This window comes from Anolis sagrei, chromosome 2 (genome assembly GCF_037176765.1).
Source record: "Anolis sagrei isolate rAnoSag1 chromosome 2, rAnoSag1.mat, whole genome shotgun sequence".
NCBI lineage: Eukaryota > Metazoa > Chordata > Lepidosauria > Squamata > Dactyloidae > Anolis > Anolis sagrei.
In genome coordinates, this window is record NC_090022.1 from 40,705,026 (window position 1) to 40,719,008 (window position 13,983).

Sequence of the window (13,983 nt, forward strand, 5' to 3'; positions counted from 1 at the left end):
TGCAAACTTGATGATCATGCCTTCTAGCCCTTCATCTAAGTCATTAATAAAGATGTTGAACAGGACCGGGCCCAGGTCCTGTTCAACATCTTCCTTGCCCGCACATGTGTACCACACTCCTATGCGCCAGGTACGCCTGCTCTCCCCTCCCCACCTGGCTGAGAGGCCGGACAATCACAGCGGAGGAGGGTTTTTGGTGGAATGATTTGCGTCTGTTTCCAAAAAGGAAGGGAAGGACGGATGGAGAGATCTTCAGCCTTCTTTGCCAAAGGGGTTCCTAAGACTATCAGAAATATATGTTTTCTGATGGCCTTCGGTGACCCCTCTGAAACGCCCTTGTGACCCCGCCCCTGGGTCCCGACCCCCAGGTTGAGAAACACTGCTTTACAAGGTTTCTAGCCATCTCTTTAAATCGTCCAAATATACCTCACTAAACTACAACTTCCATGATTCCATAGCATTGAGCCAAGTAGTTAAAGTGGTGTCAAACTACATCAGATCTACAGTGTAGATGCACCCATGGCCAAGCGGAATTTGGAGACACCCTGCAAATGTCTTCACCTGTCCTTACATTTAAAGTGTGTTAATGTGTTCCTTCTTTTTTTATAAATACTATGAATACCACTCATTCAAAATTTCTGTATAGATTATCTGTTTTATCACAGTAGAAGAAAGCTCCTTTCTACTCTACTATTAAAATAATACTATTTTAAAGACCAGGCCAGGAGGTGCTGAGTAATGTATTATGTGTTTTAATAGGTTTTTAATTATTTAATGGCTTTCACTATTTTTAATAGTCCTATGTTTAATTCAATTTTAGTGGCTATATGTATTCGGTTTTAAATTACACAGTGTCTCGTTTTTAGTATTGCAAGCTAGTTGCAATCTGCAGCAGCCAGGCAATAAACTCCCACAAAAGAAAACCCTTAATACGCATCAGTGCCATGTGGCTTATGTAATCACCATTCAAATTGTTTCCAAGATTTCCTGTGTAATGCACAGTGAAACCACTTTCTTCAATACCAGTTTGAAACTACATTGAATGGTCAGCATAGAGGAGGCCTAGGTCCCTGAACCTTTGAATTATCCTCCTCACTGGGTCGCTGTGAGTTTTCCGGGCTGTGTGGCCATGTTCCAGAAGTATTATCTCCTGACGTTTCACCTGCAGGCATCTATGGCAGGCATCTTTAGAGATTGTGAGGTCTGTTGGGAACTAGGCAAGTGGGGTCTATATATCTGTGGAATGTCCAGGGTGGGGAAAAAAAAACACTTGTCTATTTGAGGCAAGTGTGAATGTTGCAGTTGGCCACCTTGATTAACATTTAATGGCCTTGCAGTTTCAAGGTCTGGCTGGTTGCTGCCTGGAGGATCCTTTGTTGGGAGGTGATTAGCTGGCCTTTATTGCTTCTTGTCTGGAATTCCCCTATTTTTTAGCGTTGTTCTTTATTTACTGTCCTGATTTTAGAGGGTCCTGATTTTAGAGGGTAGCCAGATTTTGTTCATTTTCATGACTTCTTCCTTTTTGTTGAAATTGTCCACATGCTTGTAGATTTCAATTGCTTCTCTGAGTCGTCTGACATGGTAGTTGTTAGAATGGTCCAGCATTTCTGTGTTCTCAAATAATATGCTGTGTCCAGGTTGGTTCATCAGGTGCTCTGCTATGGCTAACTTCTCAGGTCGAAGTAGTCTGCAGTGCCTTTCATGTTCCTTGATTCATATTTGGGCAATGCTGCGTTTGGTGGTCCCTATGTAGACTCCTCCTCTTTCCCCCCTCCTGCTCTAATTCTTTCTCCTACTCTCCTTTTCTCTCCTCCTCTTCTCCTTCCCCTTCTTTTGTCTCTCCTCCTCCTTCTCTTTCTCCTCTTCTCCTTCTGTCTCCTCCTCTTCTCCTTCTGTTTCATCCTCTTCTGTCACTTCTTTTTCTTCTTCTGTCTCCTGTTCTCCTTCTCTTCTCCTCTGTCTCCTCTTACTTTCTCCTTCTCCGTCTCCTCCTACTATTCCTTCTGTTTTCTCCTCTTCTCCACCTCTCCATCTCCTCTACCTTCTCTTCACCTCTTCTCCTTCTTTGTCTCCGCTTCCATTTCCTCCTCCTCCTCCTCCTTCTCTTTCTCCTTCTCCATCTCCTCCTTCTGTTATCAAGAAATCAGACCCCCTCCTAAAATATAGGCTCAATGCAAGCTCAGTATAATTAAAACATGAACTTTTATTTTTATTTTATATTTTTATACAATTTCACAATACCAGAAAGGTGGCACCTCTCCATCCCACCCTTTACCCTATGTTCATTGGCCCTGCTAAGGAAGGCTGATTGACTGCACATTCTAGAAGCACTAACATATCCCTTGTGGATGGGGCAGATCGTCTCAGGGAAGGCTTCACAGGAAATACCTGCATGCTTCCCAAACCTCAGACTGGTATTTTCCTTAAATGTGTAAAAAGACATTTAAAGGGCCTTTTTCTCCACTCCTGAGTCTTCCTATGGACTCTTTTGAAATTCATTCATAAACCCTATACAACTTCATTCCTTTTCCTGGCATGGTCATTTGTTCGTTGATAAAAGTGTAACTGTTTGCGCTGATGCTGTGTATAGAGATATATCCTCATATGGTTCAGCACATTTAGTCCCAGAAAACCTGTTGAATAATTGAACATGCCTGCTTATGTACCTGAGGCACTCCTGGGTTCCCACCCATTGTGAAGATACCATCATGTAAGGTTTTCTGGTGTATTGATAAAATCCGGAGGTAATTGCTCCTGGAGATAAGCACACGGCTTACCAGCATATACCTTACATCAGCGTAATTACCCATTATGTTTTACCAGCCTTCTTCCTTTGTATTAACTGGACTGAGCAATTAATCCCATCATAGACTGTTTTCCATATTGCACACTGCATTCTGGGGGTCTGCATCTCCCTCCAGGGCAGACCTTTAAATGGATCCATGCTTGAAACCAACAAATAATGGCACCATGAATTTCCTTCCATCAGGGAGACCAATCATTGAAGCCGCTATCTGGAGCTCCTGACCAACAGGAGCAGGAATCCTAGCCGGCCCCAACGTCAGCCAATCAGAGGCTAGAGTGGAAATTCTGAATAGCTGTTAAAGTAAGTAAGCAACCAATAAGTAAGTAACCATTGGTGTAGTGTAGTGCACCTGAGCTCTGAATCTGCGGATTTTGTGGATAACTGAAATCACTTAGAATCATAATTGTAAGACACCTCATGGGCCATCCAGTCCAACCCCCTGCCAAGAAGCAGAAAAATTGCATTCAAAGCACCCCCAACAGATGGCCATCCAGCCTCTGTTTAAAAGCTTACAAAGAAGGAGCCTCCACCACACTCTGGGGCAGAGAGTTCCACTGCTGAACAGCTCTCACAGTCAGGAAGTTCTTCCTAATGTTCAGATGGAATCTCCTTTCTTGTAGTTTGAAGCCATTGTTCCACGTCCTAGTCTCCAGGGCAGGAGAAAACAAGCTTGCTTCCATCTCCCTATGACTTCCTCTCACATATTTATACATGGCTTATCATGTCTCCTCTCAGCCTTATCTTTTTCAGGCTAAACATGCCCAGCTCATTAAGTCGCTCCTCATAGAGCTTGTTCTCCAGGTCCTTGATCATTTTAGTCGCCCTCCTCTGGACACATTCCAGCTTGTCAATATCTCTCTTGAATTGTGGTACCCAGAATTGGACACAATATTCCAGGTGTGGTCTAACCAAAGCAGAATAGAGGGGTAGCATTACTTCCCTAGATCTAGACACTATGCTCCTATTGATGCAGGCCAAAATCCCATTGCCTTTTTTTGCCGCCACATCACATTGTTGGCTCATGTTTAACTTGTTGTCCTCGAGGACTCCAAGATCTTTTTTCACACGTACTTCTCTTGAGCCACGCTGCAATGGGAAACTTAAAGGCTCCCCTTTCCCCTGGGAGCCTTCCCTTCCTTCCCGTCAAGGGAGCCTGGGTGTTAGCAACTGAGTTAAGAAAGCACCCTATCCAGCCCATTATGGGGGAACTTCCCACAGGCTGCCCTTCCATATCCTTAATTAAGACCTGGATTTTAAAAGAAGCACCAGAGTTACCACTCTTAAGTTTCTGGGTTCTTTCCCTTCTCTTTGTAGAGAAGGAGAGACCGGATTTACTACTTCTTAAAGCTATTCCACTCTAGAGGAGAGGCAAACATGCACACTTTCTTCATTCCCAGGGCCAGCAGCAGCAGCATGCCACACACAGCTTTCCAAAGTATTTTAAGGAGGCCCAGGGAATAAGATTGAAGAGCAATGACCTGGAGCTCAGTGGAGCTGCTCTTCCTGGACTACCTTTAAAATCCTCTCTCCTGCCTGCAAGGCTGCAATCTCCTTTCTGCTTGGGGTTTTGCTTCCTGTTTCTACTTTTTACTCTAGAGGTAGGGTTCTCTTTTTGTTTTCTGGGTTTACTATTATTAATAATTATGATCTTTAAGGAGTATTTTCTTTTTCAAATGGTTTTTATTGAGAATAAAAACATTCCAGAAAAGAAAAATATATAAGATATTTGTTTACATAAAAGTGGGTGACTAAAGAAAGTGGAAAAAGTAAAGGAGTTTTAAGAAATGAAGAAAGAAGAAGAAGAAACCAAAAAGAGATAGTTATACTTCCAGGTCTCTTCTGGCTGGGGAGTCTTCCTTCGTTTAACTTACTATTTTGTTCTCCTCGCGTCAGGTTTCTTCTTCTTCTTTTTTCTTCTCTCCTCTTCCTTCTTTTTCCCCCTTTCTTCTTCTCCCCTCTCTTCTTTCCTCCCCTCTTTCTTCCCTTTGGTTGTAGTTTTACCTTTCTTTTAGGTCAATTTCACATGTATCTTTATCTTTTCTCTATTTAAGAATTACTTGAGCTTTCCCCAGTCTGTTCTTTGTGATTGTGGGTCATTCTGTGCTTTTTGTGTGTGTGTTAGCAAGTCCATGTTCATAATATCCATTACTTTTAAAATCCATTTTTCAATGGTGGGTGTTTCTTGTGTTTTCCATAATTGGGCCAGGCTACTCCTTGCTACTGTTACCAGAAATATAAAAATCGTATTTGTATTTTTCTCCATCAAGTATTTTCTGAAGGAGACGAAGGAAAGGAGAAAAAGAAGTTTAAAGGGGTGAAAGCCCCCAAAAGCACATGCACCCCACCCATTGTCCCTCAGGTCCCCAACTCCCAGTCAGTCCCACTAAATAAAAAGAATCAGGAAAATAAAGGAAAATCACAAAGATTAAACTGTGATTCCGAATAGGGGAGGACGAGCCGAGGACAGCTCCTGCTTGCTTTCATATCAAGTGGGTTTTTGTACCAGGAGAGCCCTTACCATTATGAGCTCCCAAAGTACCGAAGGTATCGATGGAAATGGAGGAAACTGTGGAAATGAAATCCATGCACAATTCTACTATTATAACCTATAAAGCACTGCACAGCTTGGGTCCAGGCTTTCTGAAACACTGGGATTGAGAACATCAAGGAAGGCACTGATGCTGGTCATGCACCACTGAGGGTGCATCTACACTGTAGAAATAATTCAGTACAGCACTGCTTGAACTTCCATGGCTCATTGCTATGGAATCCTGGGAGTTGTAGTTTGGTGAGTCACCAACACTCTAGCCGAGATGGAGAAAGAGCTTGTAAAACTACAACTCCTGTGATTCCCTACATTCGGCCATGGCAATTAAAGTGATGCCAGTCTGTATTCATTCTACAGTGTGCATCAATGGATCCCAGGGCACATGCAAGTAGGTTTTATAAAAGTACCTTGATCACTTCGTAAGTATACTCAAAATGTTATTTGAGGTGTGTTTGGAGAATTCAATGATATAATGTCTGTGAATAGGTGGGGGGGGGGGATTGTGATACAGAAAGATAATGAATTCCCCCCTCAAAAATGTAGGCACTATATGCTTCTACTTATTACAAACCAGAATGTGTGAGATTGTGTGTGTTTAGTGGGTGCCTCTTCTCTCGTATGCCCTGAGGGATGCCCCACTAATCTAATGTTCCTTAACATGATCTTGTTTTCCAGGTCATTGATTTAATTTCACAGAACTGTAGAAGCTATAGTCGTTTCAGTCACTGTAGTGTTATGAACATCAAGTGATATTTTTCTAGCTGTTAAAAATTTCAGGGCTCACTCAGTCTTTATCTAAATCCCTTGCTTAATCTCTGCGGATACAATAAGGAAAGTTGAATTGCTCATCTCGGTGTTAATTTTTAGAAGGAAGTATAATTCATTTTACATCCAGTGTATTAGGCATACAGCGTTCAAATCTGTGCCTTATATTTACTTTCATCTCTGCTGCTATCTATGAGCATTTTAAGATGGAGCTAATGTGTTGCAGTTTTGGTGTTTTTTTAAAGATCTAAGAATATTTGAACACTGTATAAATATAATTTGACATCACCCAAACTCCCATTGCTTATTGCTATGGAATCATGGGAATTGTAGTTTGGTGGGCACCAACACTTCTGGGCTGAGAAGGCTAAAGACTTCAGTAATTCCATAGCATTGAGCCAGTTAAAGTGTCCAAATGCATTAAACCTACAATGTAGATCAGTGTTTCTCAACCTTCCTAATGCTACGACCCCTTAATACAGTTTCTCATGTTGTGTTGACCCCCAACAATAAAATTATTTTCGTTGATCCTTCATAACCGTAATGTTGCTACTGTTATGAATCGTCATGTAAAATCTGATATTAGGATGTATTTTCATTCACTGAACCAAATTTGGCACAAATACCCAGTACGCCCATATTTGAATACTGGTGGGGTTGGGGGGTATTGATTTTGTCATTTCGGAGTTGTAGCTGCTGGGATTTATAGTTTACCGACAATCAAAGAGCATTCTGAACTCCACCAATGATGGAATTGAACTAAACTTGGCACACAGAACTCACATGACCAACAGAAAATACTGGAAGGGTTTGGTGGGCGTTGACCTTGAGTTTTGAAGTTGTAGTTCACCTTCATCCAGAGAGCACAGTGGACTCAAACAATGATGAATCTGGACCAAACTTGGCACAAGCACTCAATATACCCAAATGTGAACACTGGTGGAGTTTGAGGGAAACAGACTTAATATTTGGGAGTTGTAGTTGCTGAGATTTATAGTTCATCTGCAATCAAAGAGCAACAGAAAATACTGGAAGGGTTTGGTGGGCGTTGACCTTGAGTTTTGAAGTTGTAGTTCACCTTCATCCAGAGAGCACAGTGGACTCAAACAATGATGGATCTGGACCAAACTTGGCACAAGCACTCAATATACCCAAATGTGAACACTGGTGGAGTTTGAGGGAAACAGACTTGATATTTGGGAGTTGTAGTTGCTGAGATTTATAGTTCATCTGCAATCAAAGAGCATTCTGAACCCCACCAACAATAGAATTCAGCCAGACTTCCCACACAGAATGCCCATGGCCAATGGAAAGTACTGTGTTTTCTGATGGTCTTTGGTGACCTTTCTGCCACCCCTTTGTGACCCTCCGCAGGGTCCCTACCCCCAGGTTGAGAAACACTGATGTAGATGCACATTCAGACTATTTTCTGGAATCCCCTATACCAGTGCAGCACTTTTTTCCCATTCTCAAGTGGGTTTCTTTTTAATTCTGATACATATCTCCTCTTTCTATTTCTTCTTTTGTCATGGACAAGATCCTGTATCATCAGAAATAGTGACAATAGGGCTCCATTCATTGTCAATAATGGCATTCCCTGAAAATCTACCTTTTCAGTTAAGGCACTACATATAGGTGCACTAGGTAATGATATCTGAAGCAATCTCCCTATGATTGAGAAAAGTCAGCAGAAGAGACCCCAGTAGGGTCCTGTCCCATAACCAGTGATGACATTTCCCAGCACTCCAATTTCCAGAGCCCGAGAAACTCTTCAGTTTAGCTATCTGGCTGAAAAAGTAGCAGGCAGGAGGTCACATTCATTTGTTGACTATAGTAAATGTGAATCCCAAAGGATCAATCTATGCTTTTAGAGTTGTAGTGTCAGTGACATGACACTTTTGTACTAAAAAAATGAAGATTTTTTTGAAGGTGGAAGCCAAAACTTGCCCTGTAGACCAAAGACCACATGAGCAAACTTGTGCCCTCATTAAAAGAAACAACCTAAGAAATCAGCACAAATAGCCAAACCCGCACAAGACAAACAAATGCAGAGGCAAACTAGGCAGGTATAGCATGAAAACTCATGCTTCTTTAAATGGATCTTGAAGCACCTGTGTCAACAACAACAAAACAACAACAGAAAGAGGCTGGATGGCCATCTGTCAGGGGTGATTTGAATGCAATATTCCTGCTTCTTGGCAGGGGGTTGGACTGGATGGCCCATGAGGTCTCTTCCAACTCTTTGATTCTATGATTCTATGAGAGAGAGAGAGAGAGAGAGAGGAGGAGGAGGAGGAGGAGGAGGAGGTGGTGGTCGTCTTGGTTATTGCCTCTAAAGCATATATACAACACAATTTGATGGATGTTTGTTTACTCTGGATGTGTAGCCACATTACACTAGAATAAATAAGGTAATACACTACTAGTCTGGCTCAGAGCCAGTATGGTCTAGTGTTCTGAGCTTTGACCTATGACTCGAGTTCAGGATTCAATTCCTTGCTCAGATATAGAAACCCACTGGGGGCAAATCTACACTAAATTGGTTCCAGATGCTGAATGGGGCCTGAGAAGTGTCCACACAGGGACTCGTCCCACCCAACAGCTTTGAACCCTGTGACCATAAGATGCCAGGAGTGAGAACTGCAGGGTGAAGCAACTCCAACAAAGTGCCACAGAAAATGTCTGGATTTTTTTTTCAATTTTGCATGAAAATCATATCCTCCAACATTTCACAGATCAAAATCAGGACATGTGTGGCCGAACAAAATTGGAGGATGGCAAAATTTATTGATTCGGAAGACAGGACAAGTTAGGTGAGGCTGCACCAAGTTTTCTTCGGCCCAAGCCTGCTGAGAAGGGTAGTTTCCATCATCTCATCTCCTAACTAAGTGCAAACTACTTTTGCATTTTGAACATAGTCTGCAAGAAGCAAATTAAGTGGAGAACAAAGGGAGGAAGCAGGAGAAGAGAGAAAATGAAGTCTTTTGAAAGCAGCTGAAAAGGTTAAGATGACAGAGGAATAATCGGGATTGTCCCCACACATCAGGGCAGTTGTGAAACAAATATACATCTTTTAAGGTCCACCAATAGAGCCAGGGTGGTGTATTGGTTACTTTCTTATATATTTGATTTAGGTGCTCTCTTCTGGAGTTGGATCCAAGGAGACTCACAACAAGCATTGAGAAAGGCAATGGCAAACATTCTTTTGAATAAATATTGCTAAGAAAACCTCATGAAAGCATCCCCATAAGTCAAAATCAACTTGAAGATGTATAACAACACCAACAGGCTAGCAGGCAAACTTTTGCTTCACTCAAATCATTCTCTGTCCAGGCAATGCTGGGCCAATGTCTTCATTTTTATTAATTAAATCATTGATACCAGCTGAGGAGGTCCTGTTCTCGGTCTTTCCACCCTCACAGGCGCGACTGGTAGGGATGAGAGACAGGACCTTCTCAGAGGTGGCCCCTCAGCTGTGGAACTCCCTCCCCAGTGAGATCAACCCCTTTCCTCCTGACATTGAGAAAACAACTGAAAACGTGGCTATTCGAGCAAGCATTTTGAGAGTGATAGCAATATTGAAGTGGTTAAATGACAACCTCGGAACTGGTGCTGTCAATTGTTTTATGTCTATGTCCATGTCTGTTGTTTTATAGTTAATTGATTATAATATATAATTATATGTAAGATATGTGATTTATTTTAAATATGTGAGGCATTGAATTTTGCCATTATTATGTTATGAACCACTTTGAGTCCCCTCCATTGCAATAATAAATAAATAAATAAATAAATAAATAAATAAATAAATCATATTGTTGCCCAGAGATCATAACATTTCACATTCCTTACATTTCGGAAGTCAGGGATATGGCACTGGGATAAGGAAACACAGCGGGCCATTGATATCCAATAGGGTATGGTTCCAGGGCATCATCCAATTCCCCATAAATAACATAGGTGATTTTATTTCGTGTTTGTGTATATTTATGGTTTTATGTTCCGGCATTGAGTGTTTGCCATATATATGTTGTGCTCTGCCCTGAGTCACCTTGTGGGGTGAGAAGGCTGGAATATAAATGTTTTAAATAAATAAATTATCCGAGGATGCTCAAGTCCCGTTAAATACAATGTTTAATAAAATGGCATCCCTTATATGAAATGGCAAATTCAATGTCTCCTTTTGGGATATTTTTGAATATATTTCTCAAGTTGTGGATAGTTACAGTTGTGGACACAGAACCTGTGGATATGTAGGGCCAGTTGAACAGACAGTCATAAGGTCCATTTATAACAAGGTTTCTAGTCAATGTTACAGGGCTGCAAAGATGAAGAGCTAAATACACAGTTGCCCTTTTTGCTGGCACTCTCAAATATAGTGCCATGTCCTGACTGACCCACATTGTTACATCAACATGAAAAAGTCATCCATTTCACATTTATGCCTTTGTAGAAAGAGACTAACAACTTAATTATGAGATTAATCATCTTTATCAGCTACTTTTAAAAATGATGTATTGTAATGTTTTCACGCTGGACTGATTCCCATGTTAAGGACTTTTTCATCCTGTTTCTGATTATGATAAGATCATTAGTGTCAATTCATAACAATGCCAACATGACATCATTATGGCTGCTTTATGTTACTGGATGTGGTCCAGAAAGCAACTAAGTTAGATTAGTTTGCCCTAAAACAATTAATGTGTTTTAAAATTTGAAGATGGGTTCTTTCTGTAGACTTTTGGACTGTCTCTAATAGCCAAATTGAGAAACATTAGGAGCTCCATGCCTCTGCTGCAGACTGAATTCCTATTAAAGGCACAGAAGCGGACCAAAGCTATTTTTTAATGGTCAACTGACCATCATAATTATAAGAAAGGTCAGCCCTTTGTATCCACAAACTCTGTATCCATGGATTCAGCTACTCCATGGGTTGAATACACACACACACACACACACACACAAAGCAAGCCTTCATTTTGCTGTTTTATACAAGAGATGGCATTTTAAATAATGGGACTTGAGCATCTGGGGATTTTGGAATTTATAGGGGTTCCTGGACCAAACTCTAGTGCCATGGTTCTTAACCTGTGGGTCCCCAGGTCTTTTGGCCTACAACTTCCAGAAATCCCAGCAACTTTACCAGCTATTAGGATTTCTGGTAGTTGAAGGCTAAAACATCTGGGGACCCACAGGTTGACAACCACTGCCCTAGTGGATACCAAGGGCCCACTGTAGTGACACCAGGACTATTTAACAACTGTACACTGGGGGAGCTGGGGGAGGTGACGGCCGACAGGGAGCTCTGGCGTGGGCTGGTCCATGAGGTCACGAAGAGTTAGAAATGACTGAACGAATGAACAACAACAACACATATGTGCAAATAAACCTATCAATATATGCAACCTATGTCCTAAGATGTAATACAGAAACCAATCTCAGCACTTTAAAAAGCGTACTGCAAGGGTGCATCCAAAGGCGGCCCTAGGTAATTTTCAACAGTAAGCAAACAGTATTTTGCCCCTCCCCCCAACCAAAAAGTGATATATATTTTCTGTTCATCATGGGAGTACTGTGTGCCATATTTGGTTCAATTCCATCATTGGTGGAGTTCGGAATGCTCTTTGATTGTAGGTGAACTATACATCCCAGTAACTACAACTCGCATATGTCAAGGTCTATTTTCCCCCAAGAGCGCCTCAAGAGTGCCCCTGGGCAAAATCAACTATACTGCAAATGCTTACTTTGCGTAATGGGTTGAGCCGCCCCTGGGTGCATCTACACTATAAAATTAATGCAGTTTGTGACTAACTGCCGTGGATCAATACTGTGGAATTTGGAGTTTGGTGAGGCATCAGCACCCTTTGGCAGAGACTAAAGACCTTATAAAACTACCATTCTCATGATTCCAGAATACTGAACCATGGCAGTTAAACTAGTGTCAAACTGCATGAAGTCTACAGTGTAGATGCACAAAGTTTAGGGCTTAATAGTTAAACCTTGGACTTAGTCAGCCCCTGTCCTACACAGTTGCAGGGCTATGATTCCACTTTAACTCCCCTGCTTGCATCCTATAGAATTTTAGGATTTGAATAATTTTAGTTTTCACTCTGGGGGAAAGGTGGAATTATAAATTAAATTAAATTTGTTCTTCGATGAGGCACTAAACTTCTCTGGGAATTCTAAATGCTTCTTCCTCAACTCCACTTAAAGTGGCAGTTAAAGTGGAACCATTGCACTCTAATTGTATAGTGTGAAAAAATCCCTGGGCTCGTCAACAGTCCTTTTCCCAGTTTTAAAAGACATATTCACCTTATCACTGAAATGAGTCCAATTATTTCATGGTATAAACATGCGTGTCTAGACACAACTTTCAAATGCTACCAATTACTGTATCTAAATCATTTTTAAATTCCAAATATATGTTATGCTCTTAATTTGCCTCTGTATGCCATTAACCTTGCAGTGTTTTGCTTGTTCTATTGTGCATTGATGTTACGGATTATTGTTGCAGTCTTGTTGAGAGTAATCTTTCAGGACACAAAATTAACGGTAAGGTGCTGTACCTTAAGGCTCAAGCAAACATACATTTGTTCAGAAATGGAGCTCGGAAACAACAAGATAGAAATTACAATTATCCTTTTTTGAGGCTGGAGGGATAATGGGAATAGAATAAAACTAATGTACATCTGGCTATCTCAAAATCCTTTACAGCACTGAGATGACTGTAGTGCTTGGAAACACATTTGCACACACAATGATATGAAGCCTTGAACTGGCTATAAATATAGAAGAGCTGTATGAGTGTGTCCCTGTTATTTCCTGATTTTTCACTCTGAAATACACAGTCCTTTCTGATGCAGTTGTAACTAAATGGTCATGCATGGCTGCAGTTGGTGCCATTAATCATCTCTCAGTACTTTTCATTCTGACTTCCTGCAATTTCCCCTCTTCTTCCAAGCAAACAGTATGTTGGCTATCCGTCAGCAACCTTTTAATATTTTCTTCCTGGATCTTCCCTGGTGAGACTCACCAAAAGGCAACAGCTCTGCAAAGGGACATCCCAAACTTTGCATATACAATTCTACACCATAAATGCTTGGCTCGTGAATGTATTGGAAAATTGTGTTCTATCTTCAAATGTATGTATGATACAGTAAAGAAGTAAATTAAGAGCCAGCATTATGTCCTTGATAACAGTATTGAATGAAGGACTCTATAGCACAAACCACAACTCAATTAAAATTGAACTATTATTAAGAGTGTTAGGAGCCCCTGGTAGCAAAATGGGTTAAACCCTTGTGCTGGCAGGACTGAAGACTGACAGGTCAAAGGTTCGAATCTGGGAAGAGCATGGATGAGCTCCCTCTGTCAGTTCTAGCTCCCCATGCGGGGACATGAGAGAAGCCTCCCACAAGGATGGTAAAATATCAAAACATCCAGGAATCCCCAGGGCAATTTCCTTGCAGACAGCCAATTCTCTCACACCAGAAGTGACTTGCAGTTTCTCAGGTCACTCCTGACATGAAAAAAATTAAGAGTGTTCACTATATTTTAATCTTTATTTTATGTATTTTATTATGTGTATTTGTAACTAAGTTTAAAGAAGAAGGACTGATTTGGAATAGCAGAGGAGGAGGCTCCTGCCCTCTGATGCTACTTTCCTGCCAACATGGCAGCACAGAAGCACTAAGTTAAGTGATGGAAACATTGCAGGATTGGAAACTATTTGTTAGGGATAATGACCCTAAAATAAAACAGAGCATCCAAAAATCAAATGTTGAGCATCAGCTCATTAGCGAGCAAAGCGTGAAGTGCTGTGTGATGTGACTGTAAAGAATTAAGAGCTTAGGCAAGCAAAGAT